Source organism: Pinus tabuliformis, chromosome 1_2 (genome assembly GCF_031772625.1).
Source record: "Pinus tabuliformis cultivar Carrire ecotype Pingquan chromosome 1_2, CPIR1, whole genome shotgun sequence".
Taxonomy (NCBI): domain Eukaryota; kingdom Viridiplantae; phylum Streptophyta; class Pinopsida; order Pinales; family Pinaceae; genus Pinus; species Pinus tabuliformis.
Window position 1 is genome coordinate 712,620,171 of NC_142298.1, and position 18,114 is coordinate 712,638,284.

Sequence of the window (18,114 nt, forward strand, 5' to 3'; positions counted from 1 at the left end):
TTGTCTACCAAGAAGCTGAGGATTTGAATCAATTTTGTTTCATCTCTCAAAAAAGAGCATGGTAGACAAATACTTAAGGTATGGTCCAAGACCAATCTTAGTATTTTAATTCATATTGGAATATTCCTTCTATGTAGTAACCTTCTCCTATATGGTTCTTTTCTACCTATACATGGAAGGCTTCTCCACCCCCAAATTAGCTTTGTAAGAAAGGGTGAAGGAATCCTGCTTTTGGAGGCCCTCAGTAGGTCATAATATAACCACCCATTCAACCTTTTTCCTCTCCACAAATGCATCCATATACATGAGCCCCTCCTTGACCAAAACTAACTACACAACCCATTCCTAACCCCAATAATGGTAAGGCAACCCAACCATCCCAAGTTGTTGGGCTTCCAACTTACCCCACTTACCCAAATTACTCCATATATTCCCTAGACTGCCATGACATTCACTTAAGGTAAAGGAATACTTTAACCAAAGAACATCCTCTTGTACATATTTAATATTTTAATGAGGAAGTAACAATTGAAGAACTAGAATTAGTTGATACCACAAAAATAATCATAGTCTACTAGGAACCATATATTCTTCCTTACCTAGAAAGATTGGACCAAGAAAAACCAATTACCGAGCCTGAGTTTGATCTCTTAGGTGAGCTTAAAAATGTGTGTGTCCATTAACCGTTATTCTAGAAGATCAAGGATTTCCCTTTCTACTTGAAAGCAATAAGGGGATTGTTTCTAAGGAAACCCAATATAAAAAAGAAAGGATCCTCAAATTGTACATGTCATGGGAAAGATATCAAACCTTACAATGGGGGGAGTTCTTGCAACCAAATACTCAAATCTTGGGCACCCAATAGTCAATATGCAAATCATGGCATGCCCTTATCCCAAACACATTGATTGAACTTGGGGTTGCCTTCAATATTATCACTCGCTAAACCATGGAATCCCTAGGAATTTTTTATATTAGGCATACCCCCATGGTACAATAACTTGTCAATAAATACTATTAAACTAAATGGAACTTTGGAAGATGTAGTGATCTTGTTATATTCATGATAATATCCGATTGACTTTATGATCCTATAACCTAATTCTTCTCTGGAGGTTTATCCTTAATCCTAGGAAGGCCATGGCTTGATACTACAGACGCTTACATCTATTACATATTAGGTAACTCATCCATTTCTCACAGGACCTCAACAAAATAACTTACCTTGTACCCTCTTGCCAAGCCTAATATAGATCTTAAAACTCCATTTTGGGTTGATAGAGAAGAAATCGATAAAACTAAGGACAAAGAATTAGTGACTTCATAGCTTCCTCGTCCTCTTCACCTAACATACATGATCTTACTCACATCATGGACCATAAAGTCTAAGCTTCTATTATTGCATTGAATGAACCACCTGTAGAATGTGAAACCTTTTCTACCAAAAATATAAGACCAACTCTAGAAACTATAGGAATTATCCCTAGAAACACCTTGAAAATTAATGGAGGGTTAACTAAAAAACAAGGGAATGACTGATCAAAGTCTTGTGGAAGCATACAAATGCTTTCATCTAGGAATGCACTAACATGAGGGGAATCCATCCTAACCTATGCAATCATCATATATATATCAAAGAAGGATCTATACCCATTCATCAATCCCAGCAAAAGATAAATATGGCACTAAGGGATATAGTTAAAGAGGATATGTATAAAGTATTATCAACCAACTTCATTTATCCTATTTCTGATAGCCAATGGTATCCCACTTGTCATTGTACCGAATAAGAATGAAAAATGGAGGATCTATGTCGATTATAGGGAACTTAATAAAGTGTCATACAAAGGTAATTTCTCATTGCCATTTATTCGCCATGGCATGGATACAATGGCAAGGAAGAATTTTTTTCTTTCCTTGAGAGATCTACTGGATACGACCAAATCCAAATCACTCCAAAAGACCAAGATAAGACTACAAGCACCTGTCCTGTGGGAATCTTTTCTTACCAAGTTATACCCTTTGGGATTTGTAATGCTTAAGCCACTTTCCAGCAAGCCATGGTTGGAATATTTTCTGATCTAATTCATGACTTCCAGGTTATTTTTTAAGGATTTAATATTTTTCCTATATATAGTATTGTAGGAAACTACTATAGTTTAAAAATTCATATGTATAAAATGTAGGCGAATATTCAATAAAAAAAATGTAATTTACTGTTAAAATTGGTAATTTTTTGGCAAATATCATCCATTTAATCATATATATGTTAAAAATAGGTAAATTTTTAACCAAATTGGTAAACATTTTTTTCAGAAAATGTCCAAAAAATAACCCATTTGCGAAATTTCGACCCTAAAATTTTCCCTAACAACAACGTGGAATTTTATATGGATGATTTCAAAACGTATGGTTATATATTCATTTTTTCCCTAGCCAATATAGAGAAATTTTTTATAAGATGTAAGGAACGCCATGTCGCACTAAGTAACATAAAATGTCACATAATGTTAACTGGTGGTATAGTGCTAGGGCATCACATCTCAACAAAAGTCATTCAAGTGGATCTAGTGAAGATAAAGGTAATATTAAACTTTTTTATTCCACGAACACAGAAAGAGACATGGAGTTTTGTAGGACATGTTATTTACTATCGTTGTTTCATTGAAAATTTTCACAAGTAGTTCACCCCTTTTTTGTTCAGATTAATAAAAATGTTGAAATTGTGTGGGAAAAAAGCTATAAGTGTTCCTTTGAAGAGTTGAAATCCAAAAGTGTTCAATGCTACTATTTTGAGGTTACCTAATTGGTCCCTCCCGTTTCACATATATATGGATGTATCAAACACTGCCATTAGATCTATATTAGGAAATTAAGAAGGGAATGTTCCATATGCAATTTATTTTATCAACAAAAATATATTATCTTCATAACTAAATTATACAGTGACAGAAAACGAGTTTATTGCAATCACTAGTACAAAATGGCTAATTACTTACTAAAAAAATGACTAAACTTTTCATATAAATGACCATTTTTCATTTTATGACCAATAGTGGCTAATTCACTGTAACTTATAAAATTACCAACGTTTAGTCATATTTAGCTTAATCTTTAATTGGTTTTCTCAATTTTTTCATCTAGTGGTATATTTACGTCGTAAGGCATTCCTCTGAGAAGAACTTCCCTAGTTCCACTCTGCACTCCTTTGGACCACCAGATCCAATGTTAGATGATTGAAAGTTCTTCTACCATTAGATCTCACTACTTTAACTGTCAACTGAATCTTGATTTGTGCAACCGTTTAACTTGTTTATCTTTATTATAACCCATGAACATATTATAGTACGTTACCGATAAGGAATTCTTCCCTTCTAGCTAATAAATTTCATTAACGAACCTTTAGATTCCTTCTCCAGCTTCTAAATCATGTTTCCTTATTTTTCTTCGAGTTTCATCTGACTGTCAGGTGGTGCTCAACCCCACTGATTCATGTAGGCTATCTGCAATCATTGAATTCCTATATTTGACTTTTTCTTGATATAAGAAAGACCAGGGCATCAAAGTTTTGCTTTTGGTTGTGTTTTTGCTGAATTCTCAAAAACTAGTTCTCCAAATCATTAAATATTAACTTTTAAACTGATTTATCAAATATTAACTTGTACTTTCTTTTTTGGTTGTACCAATAACTGGCACAAATTTCAATAATTGTGTGGTTGTGTATGTTGAGAGATCATGGCCTTTGCATCGTTCAGAATGGCTTGGCATTGCCATTTTCCTGGCAGCAATGCAAAGAGATTGATATATTCCTAGAGCGTACTGTATTCTGCTAGGGGAATTATTTTTTGGTGTTAATTCCAAACATTGTTAAGCAATGCATGTGATACATTCATGTTGGCATTGGTAGTGAAGTGCATGCTAGATACACGTGTTGGCTATGGCAATAAACCATGGAGTGTTGGTGCTGGTAATAAATCGTGTTTTTATCCCCATTTCCACATATCGAACCATTCCCAGAGCTAACTATTATTTCCATAAGAAATCCAAGATCTAACCTACGACTAATTCCATATCCAAGAACAACTAAACCCCAAAACTAACCAACCAATGACTAACTATGAGTATGCATCATATAATAAAGCTATGCTCATCATATATATTCAATGGCATTATAAATACCACAAGGTCCCAGTGTTGGGCTCCCTCCTCTGGCAGTGATAACGAGAATGATAGTAGTGGGCTGACACCTCCCTAGCTCTATCTAGGGTGTAAGATTTTTGTGGGTGAAAAACACTACTCCTAGTGCATTGGATATCTTTTGGGGTAGACATTGGAGGCAGTTTAAGGAGCTACAGAAGCATTGATTCACCTTTTCTTTACCTGTGGTTAAGCACTTAACTTGGTAAAGGGTGTAGCAAAGTAAGGGCAGGAGCATAGCGAGAGCAACAGTGTTTGGATGAGGGCAATGCTTTATCCTTGAGCAAGAAAGGAGCTTTACTCAAGCTCGCATCCTAACACTTTCCTTGGTTGGCATGGCTGCACTCTTTACGTGGTTGGTCTCTTTATAGGACCCAGGCAAAGAGATAAAAGGAGAAGAGTGCATATAATTATGATAGTGCTACATTCTTTCTTGCAATAAAGAACAATATGATTGCACTAATGAAATTATTAATTAGCAAGGGGATATTTCAATTTTCTCACCCTCTTGAGATAGGTAAGCATAGCCAACATATCCACCTTAGTGCCAAACTCCATAGAAGCCATATATTTTTTATACAAACTCATTTTGGTTGCAAATATTGCAACTAGATCAACTTTAGACTCTGTCAACTCTACAAGGCAGAGGCTGGTTGATGCAACATTAAAGTCTTCCATGCGTTACCTTCTCCATAGAAAAGTGATCCCTGTGAGCAAAATAGTGCTTTATATTTCCTTTCTATTTTGTTTGACATCAATAAATCTCCTGAAATTTCCACCTTCTACCTGAGCTAACCAAGCATGAAGTTTGTTTATTCTAAATTGGTCCATACCTACAGCACTCAACGAACTTTACAACTTTAAAAAACATGTTTCACTATTTCATCTGTTTAAAATGTAAGCAAACCATTGGTTAACCCTATTTTAATATTTTATGAATTGCATTGATAACAAGGGACTGATTGATTACAAACTAGCCTAAAACTTGGGACTTGTAAGATGTTCTAACTTCAATATGGTTTGACACTGTTTTATCCATCTATCATTCTTATCCTGAATTGTCTGACTCTTGCTAATCCTTCCTGCTATTTGGGAGGTAACTCATATCCTTTAATGTAGTTTTTGTTTTCATAGCAAACAAGTGCTTGTCATATACTATCACCAATCCTTCTGATTAGGTATGCTCACCTCTAGTTGTATATTAAAGATACAAGATTTTAGAAAAATAACTTACAAAACTCCAATATAGTAGTGTTTCCATAGATATCAAGCATGGGGAGTAAATTTCAAGTTATGTTTTCAACTAAGAACCTTTCTTCCTAATCCATAGTCTCATTGAGTCTTAACTCCTTCCTAGATAAATGTTTTGATAGAATTAGGAAGATATCCTAACTATCATTTAAGTGATGGAAAGGTCAAAATATGGCTCCCAACGAACTCCCAAAACATTTATGTTCCCTTCAAATTTCCAGGACAAATTCCTTGAAACAATATGTTGAGCATACCAAATTCTTGCAAATATTGGCAATTCTAGCAATATAAAGGATCTAGGTTATCTAAATCTCAAAATACCTAATGATAGTGACTACATGTACATCTATCTCTAAATGGTGTCTAACTAAAGTTGTCAAGGAGCCTTTCCATTGACTACCCTTGTCATACATTCACTGTTGCTGAAACTACTGTAGATATTCTAATAGACTTTTAAGTGAGGGGAAGGTCCAAATAGATATTGCAACTAAATCCTAGTTGTGTCTTGGGAAAACAACTTTAAAGTTCTAATACATCTACCTGGAAACAATCTGCTAAGTATTCTAGTTTCCTGCAAGTATTAGCAATCCTGAAAATTTAAAGATATTTGTGGTATTAGACTCAAAATGTCCCCTAATTCTGGGTAAAGCAATAGGCATCTATAAAGGATACTTTAACTAAAACTTGCCATGAATATTCTTTGTTCACTACTCTTACCATACTTTTGTTGTTGAAACAACACCTTTTGTGCAAATATATATCAGCCCAAAGGTTTCCATTCTCCTTCACAAGGGGTCAAAACTCTCAAGTTACGAAGAGAAATCCTCTCCTCTTTCTTACTACAAAGGAATATTCTTGGAATCATTAAAATCTTTTGTAACCTACTTTATAGGATTAGAAATGAGGAATAAAGGACATGGACAGTTGCTAGAATTATGTCTAGTAACTAAGTTTCATTTAAAGGGGGAGATCACGATGTTTCCTTTTATGGAACTTTTCTTTGCATTTTAGGAATCACTTCCATTATTACAAAACCACTATGTCAAAAGGGATCCCTAGGTACCTGATAATCTGTCTCAGTTGGACAGTCTTCCATCCTATTTGGAGCCAATCTAGGTAGTTGTCCTGTCCAATTTAGATTACATTTCATGAAGTATAGATGTTGGTAGATTGTATAGGATTCGATGAAGAGTGGAAGTAACTTGGTATGCTTGTCTTGTGGTTTATTTTGTCGTATACCAAGCCTATTAATCTCTTTTGATGATTTTCTCACATTTAGATAATTTAATTTTCTTTTTGGTTGAGCTATGTACAACTGTAGAAATTGTTTATTGCATCCATAATCTTAACTGAGGTTGATGTTGGATTCAAGTCAAACCAAATTTTAGTTAAGGTTGTTGGTTTTTGTAAAGAGGTCTTGGTAAGATAGGAGAAATCCTCTGTTAACGTTTTATGCTTCAATTTTAATTAATATTACCAAACATAATTTTGATGTTACTGAACACATTTCATCATTTTGGGAATCTAACTTAAGGTGTTTCTCATGCCTTGATTCTTGAAAAACTTTGTGCAACATTATAAGATGTATAATTATGTTTCCTTGATAAGTTGAATCTTTGCTAACAGTTTCTAGAGATAAATAAATTTTCATTGTTTGAATTTCACTGAAAAAATGTTTGGAAGGGGATTAAGAGTAGCACCACCATACATGGCACGGAGCTACCACCGTGAAATTTTATTCTATTATTTGCCATGATTTTGAGCACGTTTTATTGTTTGACATAAGGTCTTTTCTTGTGTTCATTGCCTATTCTTTCTTGACATAAGGTATTTTCTTCTGTTCAGTGCCTATTTTTTCAATAACTTGAAACTATAAATTTCCTTTAAGCATTTATGCACTCTACCATTAGGTAAATGAGATGATTGTTTGCGAGTTTATAAAATCAACGTCATTCTGATAAATAAAGGATCCTACACAAGTAATATGATAAATTTTGAGACAAAAATTGTAAGCACAAGGCCTACAGAGGAAACAATAATTTATCCTCATCCTTATTTACATAATGACTTAGACAACTAAGAATGGGCAACAAAATTGCAACATAGGCCATATAAAGAGTTTCAAACTCTTATGCTATGCAGACATATCCTTTTACCAATTAAGTTCAGTGTTTTTACATTTATAATTATTCACCACCTACATCTAGTAATATTTCCATAACCAACTTTTGATGTGCCCATGTTCCATACTTTTCACTTGAACAGGTGTACTGCATCTTCTTTCAGACAATTGAGTGTATAAATGTATGTTTGATCCCTTTTGCCAAACTCACATGTTAAAGAAAAATGTTACTGAACTAAGACTTTGCTTCTCAATAAAGTGACTTGGGGGGTGTTAAGAATTTACTGCATAACATAAATAATTACTGAGAGAAATATATATAAGAAAATAACCAGCAACAACCATAAACACATAAACACAAATGTTTATCCGAGAAAACCCCAAATCCGAGGAAAAACCCAACCTAATAAGATCTCATTAGCATTGGCCAAAACCCTAGCCAATCCTACCAAGTGAGCCTTCACCACTCACCTCCAGGTCTTGCATTACAATGAAGTCCTTCCAGCCTTTTATAAGCTCCATTACATATAATACCATGGGCAGAATACTATGGGTGCACAATACCATGTGCCCCAAAACCATCACTGTTTAACCTCGTCAACTTTGACTCTATCCTGAGTCAAGTTTTCCTAACAATTCCCCCCTTAAACTTGACTTGGGGTTCCTTGACTAACTCCAGCCAAACCTGCTAAGTGAGACAATCCCACTCACTCTAGCCCTTACCCCCCTCAAAGTTTTTACCTAGGGTATTGTTAACCCGACATCCCCCCTATCACCTAGGTCTAACCAGACTTTATCGGTGATTATCCAGGGGTACACATGCCTTACCAGGTCTTACAATAGTATGCCCATTTACATGCAATAATTTTGACTTCATTAATTTTTTATTTTATTTTTTTGCTATTCTGACCCATTCTCTCTCAATTTGATTTGCTCAAAAACTTCTATCAAACCGCTCCAACTGCGAGCCCGATGAGAACCTCGTAGATTCCAGCACCAGTGGCCTCACGTAGCAGAAAGCGAACAATTTTCAAAGCCGCATGAACAATTTTCTTCTACTGACCTACATGTAGCCCACGCCTACTCCATCTTTCAACATGGCATAGAACACACAGGAAATATCCCTTATCGATTCCCTACGAAAAAAGTTCCGAACAAATTCAGCCTTGAATTTTAATATTACGAAAGGTATCTCTCAACCTTCTTTAAATAGCTACATGAATCCCGAACAATTGTCAGCATGTTCCAAACTGGTAAATATCTCAAATGCACTGCGATCCCTTGCAGTTACAGCACTATATTCCGCACATTCTCCTCAAGGTTCTTCCGCGTACGATTGTTCCACCATTATTTTCCAGAACCAAATCTATAAAAAGGCTGCATTGATCTCATCAGGCACTATAAACCCCTGGCATCAAAGAATCCCTTTGAAACCAATATCTGGCTCTGATACCAGTTGTTAAGAAATTTACTGCATAACATAAATAATTACCGAGAGGAATATATATAAGAAAATAACCAGCAACAACCATAAACACATAAACACAAATGTTTATCCAGGAAAACCCCAAATTCGGGGAAAAACCCAACCTAATAAGATCTCATTAGCATTGGCCAAAACCCTAGCCAATCCGACCAAGTGAGCCTTCACCACTCACCTCCAGGTCTTTCATTACAATGAAGTCCTTCCAGCCTTTTATAAGCTCCATTACATATAATACCACAGGCAGAATACTATGGGTGCACAATACCATGTGCCCCAAAACCATCACTGTTTAACCTGGTCAACTTTGACTCTATCCTGAGTCAAGTTTACCTAACAGGGAGCACCTTCTGCTTAGCATTGGAAATATTTTACATTTTCTTTCATCCAAATAGATATTAAAAAAAAACAAGGAACCCACAAGCACACCAAAACTATGTTGTTTAAAAATATTATCTACACTTATTCCAAATCATGAACCAAGGGTGTCAATTTAAAAATATTTTCCTTTCTCATTCATTCTTAGACCCCCCAATCTATCTCTTAGATATTGTCACTCTATTTTGCGCACACTGGTGCCATTTCCAGCTATTCTATATCACAATGTCAAATTTTCTAATTTATTTTTCCGACTATGCTTGGTCTTCTAGTCTATCTATCCTCTTCTTACTATGGTGGTTGTGTCTCTTCATATTACTATCTGTTTATTTGTCACGTTTCCCTAAAATAGGGAATGATACTTTTTCATCACCTTAAAGGTCTAATTGGACATCAATAGTTATTTAGTCTTATGTTTGAATTGAGGTTCTATAGTCTAGGGTTATCAATTTTGATAGTTTTATAACTTTTTGGGTTGTCAAGACTCAATAGTTGCTAATGGGGGGTGCTACTTCACTGTCGAGGTCAATGGAATGTTAAGTTGTCCAGCAAGGTTCTATTCTTGCTATGGTCTACTCCACCAACATGATATGGATTTCAAAAGGAGGAGGCCTTGGTGTGAATTCTAGGTAATTTTGTGGAATCGATACTCTTTAGAATTGGCATCTAAGTTATAAGAAAAATGATTTTTCTAAACCTTGATATATCTTTAACATGATAAATTATACCAATTAAACTATTGTTTTGGGCAAATTAAGTGTTTCTACAAATGCCTAACCCTCTAGAATTAGTAGCTAACCTAGAAACAATAGACAAAGTAATTCGTTGCCTTTTCTATAATTAACAGATAAGAGAAGGAAGAAAATAAACCAACCTGTAGGTTTAGCTTACTCCCCCTCTCCTTTGATCGATCCTGCTGCTCCTTTATGTACTTAAATTGCTTAGAAAGTACCTGCACATAAGCTGAGACAGAAACCAATCAAAGCATTTAATGAAAATTTGTTAATTAAACATATCATAGAATCCAGAATACGATATACATATAAACACATGAATGGAAAAAGCTTTGAATTCTTTATTGATAAGAGGAAATATTACAACCCATGAATGTTCATGCTCGATTCAGTGTCTTCCTTCCAATCAAACCCTTCTCTCCTCATGAAGCAACACTTCAACATCATTACAATACTCTCACTAATCTCATTCAAACAACATCTCCTTAGCTCAAGAAATTCCAACCTAGACCAGCCTTTGAATGCTTGATCAATTTATAGCTGAATGGAGGAGGTTAAGCCATTAATGGCCCTCATGAATGCTCTGCCAAAATTGGGGAGGTGGTTCCATGGAGGAAGGGATAATCAATTGAGGTTCATTCATCCTCTTCCTCATCCAAATGCGAGCTCAACCAACCTAAAAACTTCCAAAAGTATCGATTGGATGAGGAATTCAATGGATTCATTTAAAAAAATCGATGAATCTCGCTCATCGCAGGTGAAACAAAGGCTAAGTGCACTACAGCGCACCCCGTCAGTGTTGTTTTTGCATTGCAATGCAGCCTGATAGAAGGCTACCTGCACTAATTCCTTAGGGGCATTTTTTGGGTGAATGGTGTCATGGAAACTCTTGGGAGGCAAGCATGATGTAGGATGACCTCATTAGGGAATGAAAACAACTGAATTAGGGCTTGATGGATCCTAATAATACGAATCTGGAAGTCGGGATTGATGTGCCCAAATCGACCTGTAACGCCTGTTATACAATTTAATATGACAACCAATCTATAGATATAGACATCCTTATATTGTTAGTGATGAATTCATGTTATATGTTGCTGGTAATTACATGTATATTTAGTTATTGGATAGATTTAGTAGCTTACTTGATTTAGTGGTAGAACACCTCTAGTTAGTTGCATGTATGATAGTCATTATGGGCAGACACTACTCAAGCATACACATCTTATGGGTGAACTTAACTTTGCATCCCCCTAGATTAATAGACTATAGGTTTTGTTTCTTATCTCATTGTTGTTTAGGCAGGGGAACCCTCACTAGTACAGTATGTGTGAAAGAAAAAATATTGATATGCTTAAGCTTTTGTAAAGTGCTTCATGTTTGATGAATATGTGTATTTGTGTGCAGGTCCAAATTGCAAATCAAAATAAAGTTGGAGATCATTATTCATCTAAAGACCCAAAATAAAAACCTCCTCTGCAATCTAAGTAACTATTGTGTGAAGGTTAAATATGTCTTAGGAAATATAGCCATGGTATCTAGTAAATTAGTGTTTAGGGACTTATAATTTCCTGCTTATTAAAGTAACATGGGTTATATTGTAAACTCTGTGGATATTTCTGATCTCTAAGATGAATATGCAAATAAGAGAAATCATTTCCAGTGTTGAAGATGATGCTTCAGATTTAGGGTCATGGCCATGGAGTCATTTTTTCCTCAAGTTATATATTTACTTGCTTGAAGATAATTTCTATCAGGATTGAAGAGAATCACAAAACTTGCTTAAAGTTTGTTTCATGGTTTGCTATTTACATAGACCATCTTCTATGTTGTAGTATCTCTTTATAGAATCCAGAATTGATAAGTTCCTGTATGAAATTTATTGGCTCTTATGGCTAACATTTACTGGTAATCTTTAGGTTTTCTCCATTTATATATTTTTCACATAAGATTTATTTCATGCTAGAAAATAGACAATAAATATTGATTGTGGATGGCTCTCAAAATGGTATCTGAATAGTAGAATATTGTCACTTGTTGGAATTTTTGCATCATTGTATTATTGGTTGTTTACACAATCCCATATTTGTATTATGTTTGTCTTTCATGTGGGTGTATAGTTATTTACTAGTAGTTTAAGTGGTTGCTAGGAAAAAATGTTACTCTCCGTCAAGATTCAAATCTCATTTTACCACATATCATTCACGAGTTAAATATGATTTATTCACGAGTTGTTAACATGTCTTTATGATTTGAATAATTTAGGGTTTACCTTGTTACCATCCTTGGAATGAGGAACAAAGGTAAGTGTCTAGGTATGTTACCTGGAAAAAAAACGTTATTTACCAATTATTTTATTCTTCCCCCTTTTTTATTTATGATATTTTGTTTTCATAATGCTAATGGATTGAACTTGCGAAAAATATTTTTGTTGGTTCCTTTATGATTGTTTGTATTTTATTCTTAAGCCATGCAAATTGTTATGTGTGTGAAGGAATAGATGTATTAAAACTTAGCTGATAATTCTTTTCTAGAGCCAAAGTAGCGTAGGGAATCGCTTTTTGTACATGGTTATTGACCTAAATCTAAATTTAGCATCTATGATACCTTGAACATTTGTTACGAGTCATAGTAAGTCACTAAGTGTAAACTAGGGCAAATAAATATCTAAATCTATTTGAGTAGCTGCATCACATCTTAACTGATGCAAGTTTATATTTATAATGTGTTGTGAATAGTTTTTTCCCCTTTCTTCTCTTTAAATAAGTCGGCATTGCCATCTTAAAAATAAGAGTTGGAATTCTCTATAAGATGTTGTTTTATCTCCCAGTAAAGACTTTCTCAACTCATTTTAGATCTTGGACAATCCTGGTTAACCTTTCTATACATTTGATCTTTTTAGTTTTCTATTTTCTATGCACCATTTTCCCCCTCTAGTTTTTTTACTACTATATTTTTCTTTTATCTTCTTCAATGTAGTCTTCCTATTGTTAATGTTGTTTATGCTACATTTATATTGGGACTACGTGTTATTCATTGTAATCTCGTCGAGCAGCTCTTTGATCACCAAGGTGCTTATTACAAAATAATCTCTCTTTCACACTCTCCCTCATTAGGTTTGTATTATAAACTTCAGTTTCTCTCGCGCACACTCTCCCTTACTCTATTTTTCATTCTCATTTTGCTTCTATCTATTTTCCCTAAGGTACTTGCTTTCAAGCCACATCTGTAAAGAACTCTAGTGTTATGCATAATTGAAATAATGTCTCTAAAGTGTTTCAATACTTGAACATTTTGATGAAATATATTTCTCATACATAGAATAAATAACATCCAGTGGCACAAGCCTGCAGTGATTCGTACCTTTCTATATTTCTCCCACTTAGCTATATTACTTTAGTGCTTGCAATCTAGGCCAACTAATTTATCAGAAGATAATATTGTTTCTTTCATTCAACTGATGTGTATAGGTTTTTATGGAATATCTCCTTTTGCACCCATAAGAAAAATATCATGAGATGGTACTAAATGGGGAGTGATTTATTGAGGACCTTATTAGATTTACATTAATAAGGGGAAGTTGATCCTTAAAATGTTGGAGAATACTTTGCTAGATGCTTGGGCGAACAATCACATGTTTGAAATAATGGATTGATAAGATGATGCAACAATGTATTCGCTCTTTAGGCACCCCTGTTAAGAACTTTACTTCTTATTTTAAAAGCTTCACCTTGTTGTTCTACTTTCAAGAGAATTATCAGAGTTTCATTATTTCCTTTATCGATATAATTTGGTCTCAAAGCATTATTGAGACAACAATATGGATCTGTGTGCCTCAAGTGTTTGTTTGTAGGTGCTCCTTTCAATGCTTATTCATGTGCCTCTATTGATTCTTTACATGTATTTTCAAGCTAGTAGATTTTTTATAATTCTAACTTTTGCCTTTATTTTTTTGCAGTGAATGCTTTTGATTATGAAGGCCTATACAAATATCTTGAGCAGTTGCCTCAATTTGAAATTAATGCAAACTCTAAAGTCTTTGAGTCAAGTGATCATCAGGGCCTTAATATAGATATAAAAAAGGAAAGACAACTCACACAGAACCAAATAAAAATAAACAGTTCAAATGTGGACATGCATATAGTTTTAGCACATTGGACTGGAGACATGATCAGGGTTTCCTTTTTGTCAAGTACATACATCTTATACTTGTTCTTTAAATTGTCACATTTGGCTTCTCCTTGTAGTATGGTAGATCATATTTTATGTTTGTGGTCTTGAACTTTTCTCAACATTGTAACTTTATTTATTTCATTTCCTCGATGTTGTAGTTATTTTGAGTTCTTCAAAAGGAAAGAATGGTTGTTTCAAAAAAACTAAATAGTTGTGAAATATATCCTTTGAAATAAGCAATTATTCCTTAGGAAATTAATCATAATTAAATATGACTTTAATCTTTTCAATTTCACCATATTTACATGGGAATTTATTCTCATTGCTAGGAGATGCATTCCTCAAGTCCCCAAATCCTAGGGAACTTTGGAATGACTAGGGAAGAATGCTTTTCTAGCAAGGTAATACCTTGGGAACTTTGGGAGATTTTTCAATGTTCCTCGCAGTTTTTTGCTAAAACAATTATATGCAAAAAGGATAATTCTGAATATCCCAAAAGCTACTTTAAAGGAACATGATGGGAATTTTTTAAGAGATTCTTTATTTTTTGTAATTCATAGCTTTTCCAGCATGGTGGATCTTAACAGGTGCCAAAACAAACTAGGAGGAAGCCATTTTTTGGCACCAACTAACTCAACCAAGAATGGGTCAAAACAGAGCCAACTTAGCTATGAAAAGCAATTAAAAACGACATTGCAAATGAAACAATTAAAACAACATTATAAAAGAAAAATATAATAACCCTAATGCCTATTTTTGTCAATTTTTGTTATACTTGTATACAATTTTGAAGTTCTTTTGTGATTTCTTTCACTTGCAAACTTGTATTAGAAGCCATAGAAGCCATAGAACAGGGGTACTTTGGTTAGTCTCAAGTTTAAACAATCGACTTTGATGTTATTTTTTAGGTGGTTGAGTGTATTAACCATGTGAAAGTTACTTCCTTGTTCTAAAATAGTTATGTTCTGCATCTATTGGACAGTTGTTTGTGCCAGTTGAGGCAATGAAACCTACAAGACTTTACAAAGTTCTATAATTTAATTAAAGTTTTAGAATTTAGAATTTATAAAGTTTCAAGGTCTAATTCTTTGAAGGGTGCTAGCTCAATGGAAGAGTGTCAGCTTAGAAGCAGGTCGTTGGTGGTTCGATTCCATCGTACCCTAATATTCATAGGGAATGGTGATGATCACTATCTGTCCCTATATATGTGTCAATAGTGAGCGTCATTAAAGGGCCAATATCATAAAAAGTCATTTTTTATATATGAAATGGTGACGATCACTATCCGTCATTATAATCATTATTCATGACAAACCTTGAAAGTCACCACAACACCTATGCTTTTGGCGATGCGGCCTTTGGTAACGTTCAGTTTTTGGTGATGGAAGCTAGTTTGATTGTCACTAATGAAGTTATGTTGACATTATTCAACCCTCACCAAAATATGAAAACATGACGGTCAACGAACATTGCTATATATATGCTCAATAGTAAGGGCCATGAAAGGTCCATCACCATAAACCATTGTTGTTCATATGAAATGGTGACAGTCATTGTACATCATTATAATTATTATTCGTGATGGACCTTGAATGTCACCACAACGCCTATACTTTTAGCGACGCCACCTTTGGTGACGTTAAGTTTTTGGTGACAGAAACAATTTTGACTGTCACCAATGAGCTTATGGTGACATTTTTTTTACCCTCACCAATGACCTTTTTTGTTGTAGTGCACATAACTCTAATGCATAAAAATGAGGATGAATTGGCCAATATTTGTAATTAGGTTGATATTTGTAATTTACTCTTATTTAGCGGTCACAGGAGCCTTCATTTTCTAGAAACACTATCAAGAATAGAAAGATTGATATTCTTAATCTCAATGCTCCTATTCAATCATAGTCGAAGTAATATCAACTTAGAGATATATATAGTCCTACCCCTTGTAATAATTAGTATAGTTTTTACATGTAAAATTGTGAATGTTTTTTGGAAAATTTATATCATTAGGTATAAGAGACCCAAAATATAGGGAATTTTAGCTTTTTATTGTCATGGGAACATTTGGAGAAGTTTTTTATGTACATGTTATTCTTAGAAAATGTCCCCCTTTTTTTGTAATTGTTGTGATCTCAATGTAGATTTTATGAATACATTTTCTTGTTCTAGTTTAAAAAATAATAGGAAACCATTAATTACAATCCATTTGAGCTAGAAACCTCCTTTTATAATGAATACAGTGTATAAGACAAGATGTTATGATCCTAAGTCCAGGTCTCCTCAATAGACATATAGGAGAAAAAAGGTACAATTATATTGAAATGATACAATGAAAGGTGCTAATGAGACAACAATATGACAATTGAAATGTAATATCTCAATATCTAGTGCTTAATAATGGGTTTTAGTGTTAGCATGGAGCTTATATAGGGCTTAACACAAGTAGGGATGATGTCATCCACAATCACTTATGGCTATTGCAGTTTAGATAGGCCACTACTTGGTACAAATAAGATGGGAAATAAAAGTCACTATTTATCATGTAAGGAATTAAAGATGTTTCCTATCCTCGTTCTTCTAGTGCTCCACCAGCCACCATCCCACAACTAGAAGCAAAGGAAAACCTATATTACAATCATGCTTTTCACATGTTTTTCTTATCCTCTACATTGATTTCCCTTCAACATGGAAGGTTTTTTTTTTTGCAACGTTTAAAGGAACTATCCTTTTACTATTAGTTTTAATCTTGCATCTCCACTTTATTTGGTCTTCGAGTTTCCTTGGCCTCTACATTGCCATTCTCCTCCTCCAATCCTTGTTCCTCTCTTTTCATCATTGTCTTCCTTTCAAGAGATTGACCATTTGAAACCTTTGTACACCTCTAATATTTTGACCCACCTTACCTTAATGGATAATTGGGTTTCCATTTAGATTTGGGAGAACCTCAAACTCTATAAAGATTGAAATATTGAAGAAAAATACAGTCGAAATATCAAAAATCCTAAAAGGCGAAGCACTTAGAATTCTCACCAATTTGGTAGACCGTTGGTACTCGTACATCAATTGGTACACATATTGGTACTCATAGGTCAGTCGGTAGGCCTAGGAAGTGTAAAGTTCCTATTGAGTTAGACAATGAATAATCCACTAATGAAGAGATAGAGGAAAGTCCTTTTAAAGAAGGCATCCCTAGTATATTTATAGATTAAACTAACTAGAGGCTCTTATATTTTTCTCAGTCTCACTCTAATGTTGACTTCCCAAAGGTTGTTAGGATAGATGAAGAAGCTTGGACTATTGTAAAGGAAATAAATGTAAATACCCCTACATCTATACTTTCCCATGGAAAACTTTGTGAACACAAGATATAGGTGCACTCTTTTCAGGACTACATTGGAACATGATGTGGTACATTCTCTCCTTTATTGGCTCAAGATTTAATGCCCAAAAGTATTTCACAAAACTTGTTACCGACCTCCTATCTTATTTGGAGAGAACCCTCACTCCTCTATCAAAGGAGATTCTTAGGCAAAATTGGGAGCTCATACAGATCAAGGGATTGTTTCTCATGATGTTGAATGATAAGTATGACTTTGACCTTACTACCAAAGCTAAAAGTGATTACTAAACCAATGATCTTTTTGTTTGTTTTTCAACGTTACAACCTCTCTACTAGTTATAATTTCTACTCCATTTTATTTTTTATGATTATCTAGCCACTATTATATTATCATGTCGATGTATCTAGGATCCTTTTTATAGACCATGAATTCC